The 21,905-nt window shown below is 44.5% G+C and overlaps 1 protein-coding gene across 3 annotated transcripts in view; it reads right to left on the bottom strand.

Moving 5' to 3' along the window:
* The window catches only part of Wwox (WW domain-containing oxidoreductase), a 930,922-nt gene that overhangs the window by 238,658 nt on the left and 670,359 nt on the right, over positions 1-21,905 (bottom strand). The window lies entirely within an intron of this gene.

The raw sequence follows: 21,905 nt of genomic DNA, 5'->3' as shown, positions 1-21,905 counted from the left end.
AACACATAGCTGGGGCATAAATAAAAACAGACCAATAGATAGACAGACAGACAAATAAATAAGGTTTTGAAACTAATGGCAGTATCCCTGCCTTTATTGCTTCAGGCAGTAACACAAAGTAAAAGAACTAAGTGGCTTGTGGCTTCATGGTTAAGAACACTGACTGCTCTTCCAGAGGTCCTGAGTTCAAATCCCAGCAACGACGTGGTGGCTCACAACATCTGTAATGGGATCTAATGCCCTCTTCTGGTGTGTCTGAAGACAGTTACAGTATACTTATAGATAATCAATAAATAAATCTTTTTTTTTTAAAAAGAAAGTATAATATTCAACCTGGTGGTGGTAGCAAGCGCCTTTAATCCCAATACTCGGGAGGCAGAGGCAGGCAGATCTCTGTGATTTCAACGCTAGCCTGGTCTCCAGAGTGAGTTACAGGACAGCCAGAACTAAAAAGAAAAACACTGTCTTAGAAACTGTCTGTCTGTCTGTCTATCTATCTATCTATCTATCTATCTATCTATCTATCTATCTATCTAATTTAGGAAGCTCATTTATAGGACTCTAGTTGCATTATCCAAACTTATTTCATTGTTGTGTTATTGGGAGACTTCTTAAAAATCCATTTTTAAAATTTATTTCTATGGACATTTGGTGTTTGGCCTACCTGTGTGTCTGTGTGAGGGAGTTTGAGTCACAGACAGTTGTGAGTTGTTGTGTGGGTTCTTCTAATTGATCCTGGGTCCTCTTGAAGAGCAGCCAATGCTCTTAACCACTGAGACATCTCTCCAGCCCTAAAAAAAATCCATTTTGAACGGAAGACTAATGTGTTTTCTTTTCTTCTTTCCTTTTTTATTGAGTGGCAAGGCTTTTTTTTTTTTTTAAGATTCTCTCTTTTTGTTGTTTTAACTTATTCCACCATGAAGATGAACAAAGGACAAGAGGAAGGCATTGCCCCTAATTCGATTAACACCTGCAGTACTGCAGACGACAGAACCAACCGGTGTTTTCTTTCCCCTGAGATCTCCCTGCCACAGTGACTCTTAGGCTACAATCTGGCTTTGGATCCCATTACTAGGGACTCAGGAATGTGGTCTATGAAGCCTCGGTGCATGTGGCCCATCTCTTAAACGCACCTAACAGCTTTCTGTACCTGACTCCTGATTGTTGTATGACACTATTGTCCTGCCCACAGGTAAATGTAATCTCAAAGAAAGGATGGGTTTTCACTTAGCAAGGAAGTCCTAGACTCTTTAGAAAGGAAAAAGGACTGAGTCATCTCTCCACTTGTAGAGGAGGAAATGAAAAGTAAAGTTATTTGAAGAGTTTCTGGAATCATTGTCTTGCATAAATATATCAATTATACGACTGTATATCATTATACATTCCTAGTGTACAGCTTCATTTAGAGTATTATACAGCTCTGTTGCCCAAGAAGCTTGTGGGATTGATATTAAGTAGCCCAGGGGAATGGAAGAGAAAATTAATACCAAATGATATGTTTGAGGTGAGAGATGTTGAATTAAAACCCAGGACTCAGAATCCAGTAGCTCTGAACTGAGACTTTGACCAGTCCACGTTCTACCAAAGCCAACTTCCGTATATGAACAACACACCATGGACAACCAGAAACACATTCAGTGTGAGCCCCGAAGAACAATAACACTCCAGATATTGGAAAGCAATGAATAAAACAAATCAAAAACATTTTAGGAACATAGAGGGGAGAAAGACAAAGGCTTACAGGAAGGGTCAAAACAATCTAACATTGAAAGAATCCTTAGAAATAAAATCAACTCTTAGGCCTGGCAGGGATGATAACCTGGGAAACAGAATTCCCTCACTCTGCTGTGGATCTAGTTGAATTATTGGGGTTAAGATTTCTACTTCTGTCCTTGAGGGTCCATGGTCATTTATTGATAAGGGTTGGGTCAAAGGCCTGTTTTATAAGCATCGGAGTCATCCTAGGGTGCCTGGGGTATCATCAGATGACCTCCCCTGGATAATATAAGATGGGAGCTTTCACACCTTCTCAATCAGGCCATTGGATCAGTGGCCTGCCGTAATTTCTAAATTTGGAAAATGTCACTGAATTCAGGTTACATCTTCTGTGAACTGTTCTTGACCTGGGACCTCTACCATGGGATTTAAAATTAATCCCTTCCGGGCCAGTAGACAGGAGTGCAATGAATAGATCTCCTGATTTCTAGCTCACGTTTGCTTCCACAGAGATGCTTCAACAAATCTCAACAAAAAGACATATCCCCTTTGAGTCTTAGGGTGAGACCATCCAGTTCAGTTCATCAACATCAAGGCTGTATAGGTGGTCACCAAACTTGCTTTGGCCGCAACAAATTAAAATAGGAGACAAATGGTAATGTGACACCTACACCCCCAGCGGGTTTTCAGGGGGACATTGCAGGCGCAGCTTTTACTGCAGCCTCTGCTACATCACCTAGTTATAAACTGACCCTGTTCCTTGGTGCAACACACATCCTGAGCAACTGGAAGCGAAAGCAGTTTCTGTCTTTAAGGAGTTAATAGTCAAGCAGATGGAATGACCTCAACTCAACATGAGGGAGGATGGAGGAGACAGACGGATGTTGAGAAGGTAGAGGGCAGTCTCGGTGATGGGGTCAAGTCTGTCTGGGCAGGGAGGATAGAGCAGAGGACCTGGAGGATGGGTTTTTTTGTACCTCATGGTTTGACACAGGAGCCAATCCAAATACAACGAGGTCACCACAGGGTGGCAGCCCAAGCAAAACAGGAAGGATTCTCAGAAATCATAGGGCCCTCCTGTTTGTTGGTATGGTTTGTTCGCTTCCCCACACCACCCCAAGTCTTCCTTTGAGCTTCTAAAGTATCAGCCTAATATCAAAGAGATCTAGGAACAAATTCTTCCCCAGTAGAAAATCCGAAACTCTGAAGTGACTTGTGGGTATCAGCTCAACAGGCCAGAGGGATGCTGGGTCCCCAGGATGGTGGCATTATCTCTAGGACCCTATGTCACAAGTTCAGAAGTGAGACACTCTTCTGGACCACCAGACAGTCGTTTCATCCACTATGGAATGATCTGTGATGGGAAAAAAATTTGCCTTCAAATGATGAGCTTTGAAAAGACCAACAGGTCACTGGATAGCCATGTTGGGTCTCTGCTTAATTGCTGGTCCCACACCATTTCCCTCCATTCTGTTTTTGTATCAGGGTCAATTCTATGGCATAGAGAGGCGGAGTTAGGCTGCTCTGATGGAGCCCAGCGAGCATGTGACCAAGAAGTCCCAGTGACTCCTCTGGGTGGCAGGTTCTCCTGTGTCTTCTTGTGCATATTTCTTGGTCCAGATACCCAGACCCGGGAGATGAACTAAGAGCAAAATCCTAATATCAAAGAAACCAGGGTTTCGATACCGGGTTGCATTTTTTTCTAGTTTTAATGCACTTGATTGTCCTTATCCAGAAAGTAGGTACGGTGACACTTAACTCTGATGATGTTTTTTAAAAATGAATAGGAAAAACAGGAAGTTATCTATAGAGCATAAAACTCAATGTATTGCCAGCACTTGGGAGACAGAACAGGAAAAGTTCAATTTCAAGGACATCCTGGGCTAAAATATGGAGACCCTGTCTTAAAATAAAACAAATAAAAAGTCACAGCTAAGTGTGTGTCACTCAGAAAACATTCTGTAAATGGCAAATTTTTTTGTTTTAAATTTCCACTATGTGATTTCCTTGATTCATTATCTAGAGAATATATGTGTATATGTGTATACACACACATATATATTCATATATATATGAGTATATATATATATATATATATATATATATATATATGTGTGTGTGTGTGAATGCATCATGTGAGAGGGGGAGGGAGGGAGACAGAAAATACACAGAGACCAAAGGAGTATGTCACCTCCTTATACTTTTGAAACAGGATCTCTCGCTGCATCTGAAATTAGGCTGACAGTCAGTGAGTCACAACGATTCTTCTGTCTCCACTCCACATAGTGCTGGGGTTGTACGCACACATGACCTCACCTGGTTCTTCAGGTGGGCACTGGGGATTCTAACTCTAGTCCTCTTGCTTCTGCAGTGATGAGATTACCCACCGAGCCACCTCCTAGCCCCCACTGACCTTCCCTAGCAATTCTGAAGAGTTGCTGTCACTGTCTTCACCTCACCAGACTGGAGACAGAATTAACAGGAGTAAGGAAACACGGGCAGGCTCTACACGGAAGCTGCTCTGGCCAAGTGAACCCAAAAGACTATGCTAATATATGCTTGCAAATGGACATCTCTTATGCCTGGGTAAGAGGAGTGGCTGGATAGGCAGAGGGGAATAAAAGGCAACAAAGATCTTCTTCTAAGGGCTGTTCTTGACCTGGGACCCCAGCCACAGGCTTTGGAATTCATCCCTTCCAGGCAAGTGGAGAGAATTGAAGGGTGTGAATAGACCTCTCACTTTTTAGAGCCCGTTTGCCTGCAGAGTGACACCTCCAAAAACCTCAATGAGGGGTTTTTCCATTAAAATGGAAGCCCTTAAAAAGTGATCACTGAGTTCAGGCCATCGAATCTGAGGTGACGTAAGCATTCGCTCTTTTTTTTTTTTTTTTTTTTTTTTTTTATTTTCTCAGGTTACTTATGCAAGGGGGCAAAAGATGCTTCCAGCTGCCTGAGATGATACTATTTTTAAATTTTAACTTTTTAGCTGGACACAGGGCTCATGCCTGAAATCCCAGAGCTACAAAGCCGAGGCAGAGGGATTGCTCTCTTTGAGTATAGAGTGAGTCCCTGTCTCCAAGTAAATAAATGATAGTTTTTTTCCTCAAGGGTCTGATAGGATATGGTATGCTGTCTACTGATTCATTCTTAAAGACAGAAAGAGAAGAGAAGGGACGGAGGTGCCAATTTTTCTTCTTTATGGCTATTGTGATCTGGGGAAACTGACCAAGGGCTTTAAGCTGTTCTCTAGAGCAGGAAAGGAATCCAGAGAATGGAACGCGATCTTAATCAGACAGGATTGAGGCCCTTCATTAATTTCTGCCAAAGGCAGGTCTTCACCTTGGGCTGGCCCAGGTGTGTGAGGAACGGGGTGTTCTTTGGAGACTGACTACCATTGGGTGCACTTCTGGTGTCTAGGGTACATGAAGAAGGATCCACTCTTACACTCCATGCCAGTCAGATCTGGCCACCGGAAAGGTAGGAAGCCTTCTGTTACAAATGCAATTATGCCCAATGTGACCACAGGAATATTCCAGGACAGGTCTCCAGGGGCCACTGGGTGACAGAGGAAAGGCAAGCTCAGTGAGCTCCCGGCCACTTGTTTTCCAGCTCTTCGTTGCTCACTTAACTTTATCCTAATACAGCACAAGGATTACGGTGAAAATTAGCCAAAAAAGGAAAAAGAAAAATTAAACTTGTGCCGTAATGAATTAAGGCCTAAATTAGCAAAAAGAAAACCAAGAGTAAAAAAACAAAAACCCAGCAGTAAAAGCCCACCGCTGCTATGAAGTACTCTTCTGCTTGGTTATAATTTTTCTTCTTTTGCAATTTCGCTGTAAGGGGATTAATTGCCTTCAAACCTAGGGAAGGCAACCGGAGCCATTCTCCTCCTCTGCAATGCTGGGGGTTGCAAATACATGCTACCACAGGAATAACAAATGCAGGGTTTCTGAGCACTCGCCCATGATTTATGAAAGGTGTACCTCACTGTGGGAAGATAATGCCATTTGAAATGGTCCATTTCATAAATCTATTCCACCAGTCCCCGGCTACACCCAGGACTCCTGTGAACTCCTGAATCCAATGATGTTTTCATCCTCTATTGGTGAGAGAGTGACAGAGACACACAGACACAGACACAGACACACACACACACAGACACACACACACACACAGACACACACACACAGACACACACACACACAGACACACACACAGAGGGAAGGGGCAAGGGAAGGAGGATGAAGAGGAGGAGGAGGAGGAAGAAGAGGAGGAGGAGAAGTGGTGTTTGGAGGAGTTACAATGCCCTTCCATGGAACAGAAGCTAATGCTCCATTTCCAGGGCTTTTTGTGGCAATGCTCATGGAGCTTCCAAAGCAGTGAAAGTTGAAGGAACAAAATGAAGAAATAATCAACATTCCCAACATCCTTGAGGTCCTTTTGCTACTCATAGCATTAATTACAGCATGGGCCCAACCCTCCAGCAGCAGCAGGACAAAACACTTTGCCCGGAGTCCTCTTAGCACATGAGAGATTTATCCTTTGAAACTGGCTACATTTCCTATTCATTCATGCATCGGTTCAAAATATCTGCTTGTTCATACAAATGCAAGGAGAGGATTCTCTGCCAAACGCGATGGCAGGAGCAGTCGGGGACCAATCATAAACTTCAGTGAAATTCATGGTTGTGAGTCTTCCTGGTCATAAGAAGACAAGGGTGATATATGTGTCCCCATGCCACGAAGGCTCTGGGAGACCCTCATGAAATACAGGCAGGGGGTGGAAAGTGGCTTCTCTGGGATCCTGTGAAATGGGCAGTACCACCGTGAACACAGACTACAAATGTGCGCGACATGTGACTTACTAGAAGAGAGCCGCATGTGACACCAGCTCCTCACCACAGACTGAGGGATGAGACAAAAGGCTACCAGGCAAGAAATATGATCATTAAAAAGTACTCTTTTTTTTTTTTAAGAATCAGCCTAAATGCCCATCACCTGACGAGAGGAGGCTGAATCTGTGATACATTTACACAACAGAATTTTATTCAGAGACAAAGAAAAATAAAGTTGTGGAATTTTCAGGAAAATAGATGGAACTAGAATGCATTATATTGAGCAAAGGTGATCCAGGGCCAGAATCATGAACATGCATGCTCTCCCAGCCCCCGTGGAACTATTTTAGCTTCATCTGTTGAACTTGGAATGTGCATACAAACTTAGAAAGGAGAAAAGGGAACGTGGGGTGGGGGAAGAGGCTCTAAGTGCAAGACAGTGGAAGAATGTGACCTGAAAACACGGAGTGAGGGGTTATGTGGGCGTGAACAGGAACGGGCGTGGGAACTGGGAGAGAAGAGAATGGGGCAGGGGGGGCCCAAAATTAATGATGAGTGAAGAAGTCACATTGAAACTTATGATTTTACAAACTAATTGGAACACTGCGACTTGACAAAGAGTATGAAGAGGGTGTCCTGTGTAGGGGATAGTGTTGATTCTAGAAGTCATGGGTTATTGAGCAAAGAGAGAGAAAATCTCACTGGTGAAGATTGGCACACTGGGGAACTCCCGCATTCCTCCCAGTCAGATGGAGATGGGTTTTGAGCAGGTGAAAGACAGGCTATGAGAGAAAGATGATGCAAAAGAAACGTGAATTTGAAAAACTCTCAACCCAGGATTCTCATCCAGATATTCTGGAATTTGCATACTTTGACTTGTGTTTGAAAAGCAGTTTCAAGGTCAGCTTCCGTAGAAAAACACTAAGCTAAGACGGGAAGGCACACCATTAAAAGTCCAGCAGCGTTTTTGCATATTTATTTTCTATCTTCTATAGTGAGCAATGACGACTCATAAATCAAAAAAAAAAATCAGGGTAAACAAATACCACAGAGGTTATTTTATACAGAATGTATACTCCTTATTCCATCTATTTATAGACACAAACATTTCTATTACTCGGATTTATAAAGTGTGTAGTACATGCATGAATGCTTTAAGATCTGCATATATTTGCATAAGATAGAAGCATATTATTGTCCCAAGTCTCCAAAGACCATGGCCCAAATAAAATGACGACCACCTCAAAAATATTTTTGTATTGTGGGATGGAAAAATGTTATTTTTAAGAGCTTCAAGCCTGTGGTACACACACACATATTCATAACTGGGGATATATATATATCTATATATATAGATATATATAGATATATATATATGTTGGTTAAGTTGGATAACCTTGGACCTTTCTAACAAGACAAGGAACTTTTAGCAAAAGTGTGTACAGATCTCAAAATCAATAACTACATCTCAGTGTTAAATAGGTCATCAGATCCTTGTCACTTTAATAGACAAATAGGAAGTGAGACAGGCTGCCATTAATTTGGAATGGGCTGGAATGAAATTTGGAAAATTAAAGCGCACCCTTCAAAAGTGGCTGTCTCATCTACAAATTAGAGGGGTTTTGTTTTGCTTTGCTCTGTTTTCCCCAGTAGAAATGGGTGTTCCCTATGAATGAATGGACCACTAGGCCCAACAATGACTTTTAATGTTTACAATACTTCAGAGTCCGGGTATTGGCAAACCTGAACACTCAGACTTTGAGTATCTGGTGGTTTAGGTCCACCCAGACAACTGTAAAGGACAGGTCCCAGGATGAAGACTTTGAGGGTCCTTACTTCCTCGCACAATGCCTATGTCTGGTACTTAAGCTCTCGGCAGCTCAGCAAATACTGACAGTGGTAACGGCTGATCTGATCTGAGGTCAGGTGCTGAAGGACTGCCCATACACTAAAGGAGCAAAGCAGACTGTGGTCAGCGCAGACCCCTTCTTCCTGTCGTGTACGCACACTCCAGGGAATGTGGAAAATCTCATATTCCTGTGTTCACAATCCCCCTCAAATCAGCCATTCTCATTCTCACTAATGATCTAGGAAGCTTCCAACATAATATACAAGGTGATGACATTGCAGGATCTAGGAGGCCAAGTCCCAGGGTCTAAATGGGAATCCCAGCCCCACCACTGGCTGTCCAGCCTTGATAAGGTCACTTGCTTCTGCCAGGGCGACCATGAGACAACAGGGCCTCAAGAAAGGACTTTGTAAAATGTGTGTGTGTGTGTGTGTGTGTGTGTGTGTGTTTCTGATGAGTGTATGTATCTCTATTTGTCTTGTGACTGTGTGTCTCTCTCTCTGTCTCTGTCTCTGTCTCTGTCTCTCTCTCTGTGTGTGTGTGTGTGTGAGAGAGAGATAAGGGTGCGTGGGTGCCATAGGAGGTAGAGAGGTTAGAGATAATCTCTGCCGTCTCCCGCTTCTATTTTGTAGGAAGCAGGTTCAACTTGCCGTCTGCTACTGCATATGCCAGAGTAGCTTCCCATGAGCTCCCAGGCATTCTCTTATGTCCGCCTCCCATCTTAGCACAGCGGAATTATAGACATTCACTACCATGACTGGGCTTTCTAAGTTCTAACTGTATGTATTATTTTTTATGTGTGTATATGATGTGTGGTGTGTGTGCACATAGATGTGTGTGTTCTACATGGTGCTTGTGGAGGTCAGAGAACTTTCTGGAATCACTTCTCTCTGATGTAAGCTCTGGAGATAAAAGTGGGACTGCCAGGCTTTCAGAAGCCCAGGTTTACCCTCTGTGTCATCTCACCCTACCTGTTTCCAGATTTTGTGTGAGGCCTTGGAATTCGAACTCAGGTCCTCATGCCTGTAGGCACTTTACCCACTGAACCATCTGCAAAGACCGGAAGACACCTCTGGGATTTAAATCATAGAGAAGATGTGTAACATGGGTATGTTAAAAAGCCTAAAATAAAAACGTAGGTTTATCACCTTCCATTTAATTTGCATAATGACGGAAAACACACACTCAAATACCTTACTGATAATTTGACTCCTTATGTGCGTCAAATCAGCATAATTGAAAACACAGGCACATTAATAAGTCAGAGTGTTATTCTGGTAACGGTGTAGGAAATTTGAAACGCTGTTACATGAAAATTCTCTCTCCTGCCTGCCTCCCTTCCTGCCCTCAAAGACACCACATATCTTCCCTACTGCTCTTTTCTCTAAGTTTCCATTTTAACACAAGATCTTCAAATGAAGCCCAGACTAGCCTGGAACTCATGATCCCCCTGCATTCACCTCCTGAGTACTGGGATTACTGCTATGTGCCATACCTAACTCACATATTCCCTTTTGATGGATACCTGATACAGCAATTATTTTTTAGCAAAAAAAAAAAAAAATTAGTAGCAGAGGGGACTGCAACAAGCCTGCTTGGAGTTCCTATCGTTTGAATTTGTGTTTCCGTATCATTTTCCAGGACCACGTTGAGTACATATTGTACCAAATATATATATGCCCATTATTTCAAACTCTAAGTGGATTACTGATGGATTAATCTGCCTTTTAAAGAATCCTTATGCGACTGGGCTGCGAGCAGAACGCTTTTCCTCTCAGCCTCCATTTAGCACGTGGCACCCTGCAATACTTTAAGAGTTACAGAAATCTGGAATCGCATGTGATCCTGACAGTGATGGATGAGATGCATGCTCTAGCCGTACCTCAAAGGGTAGCCCTGACTTTTTCTTAACTCGTGGTTGATCTACTGCAGTCATTTGCTGCAAACAATAATTGCTGAGCTGTTGTCAGAGCTCCCTCCTTGACTAGGGTGAGTGGTCTTCTAAACCGGCAGGAGAAAGAACAACCCAGGCTCAGCCTAAAATTGATGTGGTCTATGGACTTTGCCCAGAGCACGCCAGCCAAGGTCCTACTGAATAGCAGATTAACATCCAAACCTGGTCTTTCACAGGCTGCTGCTGCTGCAGCTTGCTAGCTCCTGTTGATGTGTGCACTCTGCGTGTTGTGTGGTGAAGCCCAAGAACAGTCTGTCTCGATATTAAGAACTCTACTCTGTGCTGAAAGATGGCCTTGAAAGGTTTGTGGTCATTCAGGAGAAACTGGGAAAACTCACTTGGGCTGGATCACCATATGAAGCTATTTGGAGGACCACACAGGGGTTAGGACCCTGGTCAAAGCTATGGGAGATACATGGAACAAGTATCAGAAATCATCCGTGAAACTCACTGCCTTCCCCTGCTGTGGTGCGTCTTTCCTTCCCTAATCCTATGGACCACTAATTCTCTGTTTCCCAGACCAAAAGTCATCATGGCCTATTTCTCTACCATCAGCACCTAAGCCCAAATGGTCTCTGCCATTCAGGAGCAACCCATCTCTCCTCTCCAAACTCACCGTGTCAACTGAATTTAGACCAATGGCATCCCTTCACTGAGATGCTATCAGGGATTTCAAGTTTGTCTCTGGACTGCTGTCCCTTATTCCTTGAAATCTGCCCTGAATATACCTGCATCCAAATCTTCCAGACACACGCTCATTCAATCTGCTGTGGTCTCACCGCTAAGGAAGGAGTAGAAACTCTCGGTGGTGACATTTCAAGTCGCTGTGGAAGAGCCTGCATTTGCAAGGCCTGAGTGGTGGCTGGTGAGGTGAGAACGCTTGGAAGCAGGGTCTCCTCCTCCCCGTCACTTCTTCCATGTGCTTGAATAGTCTGACATGTTAGTTTCCAAATTGCCTTCCCTAACTTGTCCTTGCCTACCCTTATCTAGTCACTTTAGTCTTTTGAGACATCGTGCTAACATGTTACTGTTACCTTTTAAAAAGCTATGTCTTAAGATTGATGGGTGTGTGTGTGTGTGTGTGTGTGTGTGTGTGTGTGTTTGTACTGTGCGTATATGTGTATGTGAGTGTGTACATGTGCATGTGTGTGTGTGTGCATGGGTCTGTGTTTGTTTTTAAACAAGATCTCTATCCCAGGCTTGCTTCCAACTCACCATGAAGCAGTCAGTCAGCTGGACTTCCTCTTGCCTCTACTTCTAGAGCCCTGGCAACACAGACCTTTTCCACCACTCCTTATTCATGTGATGCTTGGGGGTCAATGGAGCTTTCTGCATATTAGGAAAGCACTCTCTCAGCTGAACTATATCCCCAGTCCCTAAACCTGCTTCCTGTGTGAGTAACTGCTCTTGAGGAAGAACTCATGCCTTTGGCTCCAGAGCCTTGATCCTGCCACCCATTTTCTATATCGTAGAAACTCTTAGCAGAGTCTGTCACCCAGAGGGACAATGAGCAGGGGTCAGTTCCCACCATGTTCTTCCGCTGGAGGACTTTAAGTAGCTGACATCTGCCCTCTAGACAAGAGGGCTAGACCAGGTGACCTTCAAATGCCTCTTTGCATTACCTTGTGTGCTGGAGCTCTGGGAGGGGCCTGGGGCCAAACTGAGTCACTTCCCTTCTGGGAAGGTTCCTCTTAGAAACCAGAACTTCCTGGGGTGTGAGTGACAGGTGGGGCGGGCTCTCTGTGATGTGGACAAAGTGTGTTTAATGGTGCTGGGTCTTCCTGCGGAGGGACTTCACCCTGGTGACCACAGCCCCGGCTTCTCTTTCAGGGAAGTCAGCAATTCCAGCCTCCTTGGTTGGCACCTATTGAGAACCAGACCAGGAGCATTTCGAGGGCAGCATTTTCTTTGGCGGGTGTGCCTGCCAGCAGGGCCCACTTCAAGGATGTCAAGAGCAGGCAAACGGCATCTGGGATCTATCTGTGGTTGTTGGTTTGCGCATTCGGAGGGTGAGGTGCAGAAGAACTCCCTTACGCAGCGGGTTCTTACCAAGGCATAGTCCCAGCCTATATGAAGGAAAACACCAGGCTGGAAAAATAACCCACAGGGGCACCTGGGATGGGTCATCGGGTGGTCAGCTAAGAAACAGCTGGGTAGGTACACCCAGACACCTTCAGAAGAGTTTCCGTGCTGTTGCTTTCTAGGCTGCTTAGAGGAAGGGCTCCCCCCACCCCCTGTATGGTCCAAGTCCCCAGGCCCACGAGCAACACCAGCTGAAGTACCATCAACCATCATCTCAGTGCCTGCTCTTCTATAAATCCTCTTCTGCATGTCGTCCAACTGGGCAAACTCAACCCCGTCTCTACGCATTCCAGCCAGACCCACCAGTAATGCCACGTCTGCAGATTCCACACCAGAGTTTATCTAGTTATCTCAACACCTGTGTCTACATGATCATAGGTCTCCCAAACTTGAAGATCCTGAGAAGACGGCCTTTGGCTTCTCCCTTTGGTCCTTAAGGCATAAGGCCAGTCATACGCAGCTATTGAACTGAAGGCGTCCAGATCAGCAAAGCATTCTGTATATAGCTGGGTTTCTATTTCTGGCTCTAAGTTCTAGGTGTGTTCATTTCTGATCCACGAACAGAGAGTATTCAACAAAGACGGTTACCTCAGGGGTAGCACAGAACTTTTTAGAACTTTTCAATGAGTTCTTCTCCTTCACTTTTCTCTTTCATTTTTTTCCCCATCCTATTGTTTGTCCCAATAAATCTACTCAGTGAAGTATCCTCAGTTGTTTTCTGTTGCTGTGATAAAATTCTGACCCAAACTATCCCGATGGGGAAAGAGTTTATTTGGCTCCTTGTCCTGATCACAGCTTATCACTGAGGGGATCAGAGCAGGAATTTGAGGAGGAGCAGAGTCAGCAGCCACAAAGGAAAGCTTCTTCTGGGCACTATCCAGACACTCTTACGGGCCATTTGCTTACAGTTCTCCTGTAGTTACACACAGGGGTGGCCTTTGGGTCTTACCTCCCAGGGTAGAAGAAATCAGCAGAGAAAGACTAGGGAGAGGAGGCCCTACTTACAGTGTGGTCATTTGAGATCACACACATTCCTGGTGACAGTCCTTCACCCAGGGTCTGTTGTAAGCAAGCCCACTACACTGGTTGGTTCCCTCAGGGTGAAAGTTGGTTTGTCTTAGGGACTTGGGGTGGGGGGGTGATGCTTCCTAGAGTTGGTCCTTCTTGGCTTTTATCATTTGAAGTCAGGCCCCATCAACTTGACCAGACCCCTGGTTGTCTCCTCTTTCTATCCCCCCCATGAGAATTTTTGTGTCTGTCTTTCTTTCTTCCTCCCTTCTTTTCTATTTTTCTTTCTTTCTTTTTTCCTTTTCACGTATTTATTTTGGTTTTCACTTCCTTTTACAGTAGTGGGGAATCTCACATCTTAGGCAAGCAGTCAGTCACTGAACCTTAGCCTTCTTTTTCCTCTTTAAGTTGGGGTCTTGGGAAGTTGCTAGGGCTGGTCTTGAAATCACTCAGTAGGCCAGGTTGCCCTTGAACTTGTGAACTTGGGATCTGCATGCTCACGCCTCCCAGTGTGCAGGGATTACAGGCCTGCACCACCAGGCCTGACTTTCTAGCTCTTTCCTCTGTGGTGGCTCTTTGAGGAACCCCCAAGGAGCAGTCCAGTCCGTGCTGGCCTTTCTGCACCCTCCAACCTCCTCCCACTCCCTGGAAATGGAGATGGCACTGGCCCCCTTATTCTGCCCTCCTCCGCTGGGCTCAACAAATATTTTTGGAAGATAGTGACTCAGGAATGGAGGCCTCAGAAACTGGATCACGCTTGGATTCGGTGCCAGAATCACCCCCACCCCCACCCACCCCCAGGCCGCTCCTTAGCATTGGAAATAGATTTTTTTTTAAAGCAGTGTTATATAGCAGTTCCTCTTCAAAATCCTCCTTTCCTTTTCTTTAGTAATGTCCATATAAATCACCGTTATAAAAATAAGGCAAGCAGAAGGGAAAATATGCAGTACCTAGAAACTGAAAATTCAAGTGTTTGCTTTTTATGGGACACTTGAGGCTCTTAAAAAAGAGAAGTGATGGAAAAGTTAAATACAAAAAAATCACTGTGTGATGGCGTAAAAGCCCACAGAACTGAATGGTTTATGAAAATAATTTGAATATTTACACTTCAATTTATGGTCTGAAAATCATCCTTGGACCCTGTTCTTATTTTTAAATGGATATTTCGAGAGAGTGTTAAATACGTTTTGATTATTTTGACACGGTGCCTACTCCGATATTCTGCGCAGTGATTTGAAAGCCAAAAGGAAATTCCTTAAAAATCTCATGTAACTCTATGAGAACGTGCATTTTATATATACAACGAGACGTACATTTATAAGCATATGGGGTTTATAACAAGCATCTTGACTTAAAGGAGTGCTTTGCGCTGTAGTTATTATTGTTATGGAAAATAATAGTAAATTTAACTCAAATGAAGCAGAGGCCTGAAATACATCATAATTCTCCTGACAGGAAAACTAGAGTTCAAATTCATAGCTTTTCATTTTCTAAGTCTGAGTTTTGCATGATGGCTTAAAGTGTGTTTTATCCCCAACATTACAGCAACACAGAAGCGCAGCCCATAAAAGTGGTGATGAAACCGACCCGGGTTTACCAAGCGCTTTTATTTTGCCTATTCCGTCATTTATTTCTCCCAGTAAGTCAAGGCATCTCCGTCTCAGACTCTCTTTCATGCCACCCATTCAGGAAGTATATTGATAACTGTTTCAACCGTCCTCGCTCTAAAGCATCCAATATCTAAAAAGATCAGTCTTCACGTCACGAAAAAGAATGGGGAGAGAACAGCCTCTAACACTTTTGTTTTTACACTTGAGGGGTTCACGAAACTCAAATATGAAGAATGCATAAGCACACAGGGACAAAGAAAGGGCTTTTGAAGGCCAGGAGAACATAGTATCCAGGATCTGGGACTGTGATTTCTTCTGGTTGTTTTCACTTATGAATTTTAGAGAGCTCTAAATGCACACAAGACCTTTGATTTAGCTTGAAACGCACATCCTAGCAACTTAATCTTAGCAGTGGGGGCAGCCGGGGGTGTGTGAGAATGGGGGTGGGGCAGAAGAATCCATTCACTACAACATCTGAGCTGGAAAGAAAAAAACAAGTAGTAGGAGAAATCCCTATTTAATCTGCCTAGTAAAGAGAGATGCCTATTCAAAGAGACACAGCCCTGGGTCCACAGGAAAGGCTATGAGACAAGACTGAAAGTCAGGGACAGAGGACACAAGCCTGATACCAAAGAAGTGCAGCAAAGAGTGCGCCATTGAGTCTGATAAGGGTGCTTTAATTGTCACCCTTCCCCCTGACTTGGATTGAAAGGAAAATACTGCAAATAGAAGATCAACTAATGTGGTTCATGGTGCTGGGATTTACTGAACCCCGAGGTCCAAATCTATCTGCTTTTCTATTTTATACACAGGTACTGGACACCTGCAGGCCAGGCTGAGGCCTCTGTGCAGGAGCAGTGCAGGGATAAGACCAAAACTCTCACCCAGAGAAGTGACAAAGAGACCTCGTGACAGACACATATCGTAACAACAGAATAATATTGATCGATAGTGTCTTATATGGCCAATACATTGCTGGGCCCCGATATGTCTTATGGATAATGCAGGGACCTACCCACCAACCATGTTCTCGGGGTTATTACTCCTTATTCACGTGAAACAGAAGAAGAAAGAAGAAGCTATGGGGGGTTAAAGACTTAGCCAAGACCACGCAGACACAAGGGAACTAGAGCCGTTCTGCTGGGGGTTGGTGCCAAAGCTCAAACCCTAGTGATCTCTACATCATGGTAACTATCGAAAACACTGGAGATCCTGCTCAAGGTTAAACAGTACCAGGTCCCTTCATTTTCATGAAGGAGGGAAAGATGGGCTGTGGTGTGGTTCAGTGAGACATCTTCGTGTTACCCCGACTAGCTGGAGACAACGAAAGAACTGGCACTCCGATGGATGGAGCCTGTCTTTCTAGCAATCCGGGCTGGCTCTGTCAAGTCTTGCAAAAGCCCAAACTAGTTGCACAACAGCATGTGACAGGCATCTGCCTTGCAGACACGCAGTGCTGGGCATCTCAGTCCCAGCCCCAGTAGAGAAAAGGAACCTGACGTTCAGATCCCCCTTTATGTTGCGAACGGTTGAGGGGTTGTTTTCTCGATCCTGGTTGCTGCCATCTAGTGGCAACAGGGATATGCCTTGATGGTGGGGCCGAAAATGGCCTTGGTGGCATGGCGCATCTTGCAGAGGTTGAATACTGTGCTTACTTTTATAAAACGAACACTGAGAACCCAGTGGACGCTAGGGCCACCGAAGATGCTTTGTATATGAAGACCTGTGTCCACATGGCAGCTACAAACTTCCGTGAGAAAGTGGTCTTTAAAGGGTGCTCGGGGCTGGCGAGCTCAATCAGTGGCAAGCATAAGGGTGAGGACCCCAGGTTGGATCCCAAACTGTGGTGAAAAGCTGGGTGTGGCAGGGCACATCTCTAATCCTGGCTCTGTTGCTGTGAGGTGGATGACAGAGATAGGAGAACCCCCAAACACCAGGAAAAACAAGCGACTGTTTCTCAAAGTAAATAGTGATGACGGATACCCAAGGCCATCTGACCTCTATGTAAATACAGACTCTGGCATGCATGTGCTGTCCCAACATACACACATGCACAGATACACAGACACACACACACACACACATACACAGACACACACACACACACACACACACACAGACATACAGACACACACAGAGACAGAGACAGACAGAGAGACAGAGACCTAAATATATATGTCCCATTAAAGGTACACATAAACTGATGATAACATTTAGGAAATCCTATGGAATGACCTGATTTTTAAGCTTACTCAGTGGTGGTGGTGGTGGTGGTGATGGTGGTGATGGTGGTGGTAGTGGTGGTGACAATTCATCCATAAAGTCTTAGGGTAAGACAGGCCATTGCAGAAACACCAACAACCAGGTTTAAGGTAAAGAACATTTTGTCATATGGCATCACCTGTCCTGGAGGCTCAGGTTAACTCTGTAGCAATCGATCAGCCAGCCAATCAATCATCAATCAATCAATCAACCATGCCTAGGTGATGAGGATTCAGTAAAGACTATGGACCTTGGGTTTTGGTCCAGCTTCCAGAATGCTGTCATATACCGATACCAGGAAGAAAGTTTGTCCTTGATTCATGGAAGGGGATGCTACTCTCTTGGATTCTCCCTTCTGGGTATTTTTCTTCTGGTCACTGTAATCTGTACCCTTCTTTCCCTGCAGTAAACTAGGATCAATCATTTAGCAGTTTCCAGTTAACCTTACTAGTCGTTCTAGCAAATTACTAAACATGAGGTTAACTGGAAGATCCCTCCAAATTTGCCTTTGGTTTCAGAAATGAGGACACTGTCAGGGCCTGCATCCACTAAAGAGGTTGTCCCCTCACTCTTAACAGAATCCCTCTGAAAGTCTAGACCCTCCCTCCACTCACTGGGATCATTGGTATTTGAAAACTTTCGACCAGAAGCCATGTCTAATGGTTACTTTCTAATGTCTGCCTTAATGGATCAAGAAGCACCTGGAGATGTATAGCGCAGTTTATAGAATGTTCATGAAGCATGCAGGAGACCCTGGACTTGATCCCCAGTGTGGCATCAACTGGGTGTGGTGGCATATACCTGTGTTCCTAGCACTTGGGAAGTAGAGACTGGAGGATGAGGAGTTTGAGGCCAGCCTGGGAAAGGAAGGATGAGACAGAGGGAGGGAGAACAGAAAGGAAGGGTGGGGAAGAGTAGGGGAAGGAAGGGAAGGAGAGGGGAGGGGAAGAAAGGGTGTGGAGAAGGGAAGGGGGAAAGAAGAAGGGAAGTACCCATGGAGTTAATGAGGCACATCTTTGGCTTTTCCAGGGGTCTAATGAGGAAGGAGGACCCACTATGGATGAATGGCATCATTCCATGGACTGGGGTCCAGGACTGAATGAAAATAAAAAAGCCCGGACATTCCCCTTTCTCTGCTTCCTAATCAAAAACACCCTAGCCCAGTGGTTCTCAACCTGTGGGTCTTGTCTTCTTTGAACCACCCTTTCCCAGGGGTCACCTAAGGCCATAGCTAAACACAGATATTTACATTATGATTCGTAACAGTAGCAAAATTACAGTGATGAGGTAACAACGGAAGTCATGGTTTGGGGGGGTCACCAAAACATGAGACACTATATTAAAGGGCTGCAGCACCAGGGATGTTGAGAACCACTTCCACAGTCCAATCCAAACGAGCCATCCTACTTTACCCAGTGATAGCTCATAGCTCTTTGAACTGTGGGCCCAAAGAAAGCTTTCTCCCTGAAGTCACTTCTGGTCAGGTATTGGGTCCCAGCAACAAGAAAGGTAAACAACACACCTTCCTCCTGGTAGCCACCCTTAACAGGCCCCACATCCACAGTTCGTACCACCTCCCATGCTCCTTTTCCTTGTCAGAAAAAGAAAAAAAAAAAGTGAGGATGGGAGCTGCTCAGTCCACGTGACAAAGTTATTACGGGACTCAATTAAGATAATGACCGTGAAAACTCTTTGGAACCGGTCACTTCAGTTCCAATTATAAGATACTAAAGCCATTGTTACTATTACTTCAGACTTTAAATGCCTTCAGACTTGCACGTCCTGTTCATTTTCTCGCCCTTCTGTGGGCCGAGGGAACGTGATCCTGACTCCATCGGCGGGTGCTGGGGTTGTGTCAGTGAGAACTTTCATTAGCTGGTGATTTTAGTGAGGGGAGAGGAACGGTAAGGTAAGCGGAGGCCTTTTGACGGGGCTGTGTCTGTTCTGGCACACCGCGCTTTCCAGGCTAATGTCTTTTCAAACAGCTCTGTTTTTGCCTGCAGACTTGAATACCCTCATTACAGTGTTTGAGAAGAAAAAAAAAAGTTCCCTTATGTTTTTTTAAAGAGCGCCATTCTTCAAAAAGATGTCAAGGAGTTCTCTTTCTCCCCTCTGCTACAAGGTGTAATGTGGAGATAAGCACAAAATCTGGTTGGAAATGTCACCTATATTGGGACTGGGGAAAGCTTCAGATCATGCGAACGGCTAGGTGGAAAGAGGGTTTTGTCCTCCCTGGCTGCTGGTATTTGGAGGAAAGTACCCCCACGTATTATTCATGGCCAGTGAGAACGGCCTGAAAGTCAATTATGGTGGTTTAGGAAAAAAAAAATTGGAGTCATTTGTTCACAGAGTTCATGGGAGTTCTGAACAAGTCCCCGGCCGTCCTCGCGACAGCCGAAGCCAGGTCTTTTGGAAAACATTTTATTTTTCATGCTCAGCGTAATAAGAAGAGGAAAGTCGTGTTTTGCAGATGAAATGGGGCTGATAATGAAAAGTAGGTCACGCTTTCTCTCTGTCTCTATCTCTCTTTAACTTTCCCTGAAAGACAAAGGAGACTTTGGAAGACTTGAAGCAAGCAGGCCAGGCCCCCGACCGGGTACTCTCTGCACTCTTCAAACTAGGAGCATTTACTCCACTCAGGGCTGACATTTCAGAAGGTAAAGTACCTGGAAAAGGAAACTGTTATCTAGGAGGCTGCAAGACAAGGAGGGCTGAGAAAGACAGTATACCTTCCAGCGTCTAGAGTCAACTGAAAGCAGTTAGAAGCCATAGCCTTCAGACCTGGGAGAGCAAGGACAGAAAGAGGCAGTGGCTACCTACTGTGGGAGGAGACGATGTGGGCACATGTTGCTCTATGGAGCAACAATGAGTAAAAGCGGCTTATTGTGGTGGTTTGAATGAGAGGTGTCCCTCATAGACTATGGCATTTGGATGCTTTGTTGCCAGTTGGTAGCACTGTTTGTGGAGGTTCAGTGGGTGTGGTCTTGGAGGAAATGAACTCCTGGAGGCAGGATTTGAGAGTTTAAAGACTTGCTTCCTGTTCCTACCACCATGCCTCTGTTCCACAATCATGGACTCCTATGCCTCCAGAACTGTAAGCCCAAATAAACCCTTCCTTCTTTATGGTGCTTTATCACAGCAATAGAAAATGATCAATATACCTATTCACTTCCTTGGGCCAATAAAATAAGTACAGCTGAAATGACAAGGGTTGCTTCTAGGAAGATAGATGAGGAACTTGGTTTTGTGAGTTCTCCCTCCTTTCCTTTCTCTCCTTCTATATTCCTCCTTCTCTCTCTGTCCTCCCATCCTCGTCTCTTCTCCCTTGCTTCTGAGTTGGCTTATGGTGGATAGCATTGCCCTGCTACCCAGTCCCACCCCCTGATGCTATACTTCCCCACAAACCCGTAGCCAAGCACTATAGGATGAGGTCTTGGAAACTGTGAGTCAGAAGAAATCTGGTGTGGTGGCACATGCCTTTAATCTCGGGACTCGGAGATAGAGGCAAGTGAGCCTTTATGGGTATGAGGGCCGCCAGGTTGGCATAGTGAGTTCTGGGGCCAACTAGAGCTACACAGAAAGACCATGTATCAAAACATTGAAAGAAAGTAAGAAAGAAAGAAAGAGAGAGGAGAGAGAGAGAGAGAGAGAGAGAGAGAGAGAGAGAGAGGGAGGGAGGGAGAGAAAGGGAAACAAAAGAAATCACTTGTCCCGTAAGCTGTCCCAGGTATTTTATCATAGTCACATAAAGCTGAAAAACATGCCAAGCACACTGAATCCCAAGAAAGGAAAATAGTCATCCTTCATGGACTCATGGACTTCATGGAAATGTCATATAGAGTTCATTGTTATGACTCCATGTCAATGCCAAGGAAGCACAATCCCCCTCCCCTGGAGCAATCTTTGATTGCTTCTCATCAATTGATATATATATATATATATATATATATATACATATATAGATGGATATAGATATAGATATATAGATATAGATAGATAGATATTCATATATATTTTCCCTATGTTTCGGTTAATCCTGTTTGCATGGTTTTTTTCCTCCACTTGTACTCTCGAGTCTTTGCTCACAAGTATGCATATGATGGAAAATGGGAAACAATTTTCATGACCCTGGGCTATTAAATTCAGGTAACATTTCCCAGGACTGCTCAGAGATTTAGCTTAGAGCCTAGAGCAAGCATGACTGCTTTTGTTCATTTTCATATCTAAGAAGAACGTGGTGCTGGCCTTGTCTTCCTTCTAACGGGCAGAGTCACTCTTGATTCCAGCCAGTCTGGGACAGTCCTGTTCCTATCTGTTGTTCCAGCACACAAGTGAGTGTCTTTCCATTCTTAAAATTACCCAGAGTGAAATAGGATAATGAAATGGCGGGCCACTCTCCTGCCAGGTCCGCCTCACAAAGATTGCTAGCCTCCTTGGGAGCAAAGCACTCTGAATTCCTTTCAGAGATAACCATGGATAATTATATCCCGTGCATGATACCTTCTTTCCAGTCACCCATGTTTGACTTTTGGGGGATTAATCATTGCTTTTGGTTGAACTGGGTTCTCGAAAGCTGGTATTATTGTTTTA

The sequence above is a fragment of the Rattus norvegicus genome, chromosome 19 (genome assembly GCF_036323735.1).
Source record: "Rattus norvegicus strain BN/NHsdMcwi chromosome 19, GRCr8, whole genome shotgun sequence".
NCBI lineage: Eukaryota > Metazoa > Chordata > Mammalia > Rodentia > Muridae > Rattus > Rattus norvegicus.
This window is presented reverse-complemented; position numbering and strand designations above follow the sequence as displayed.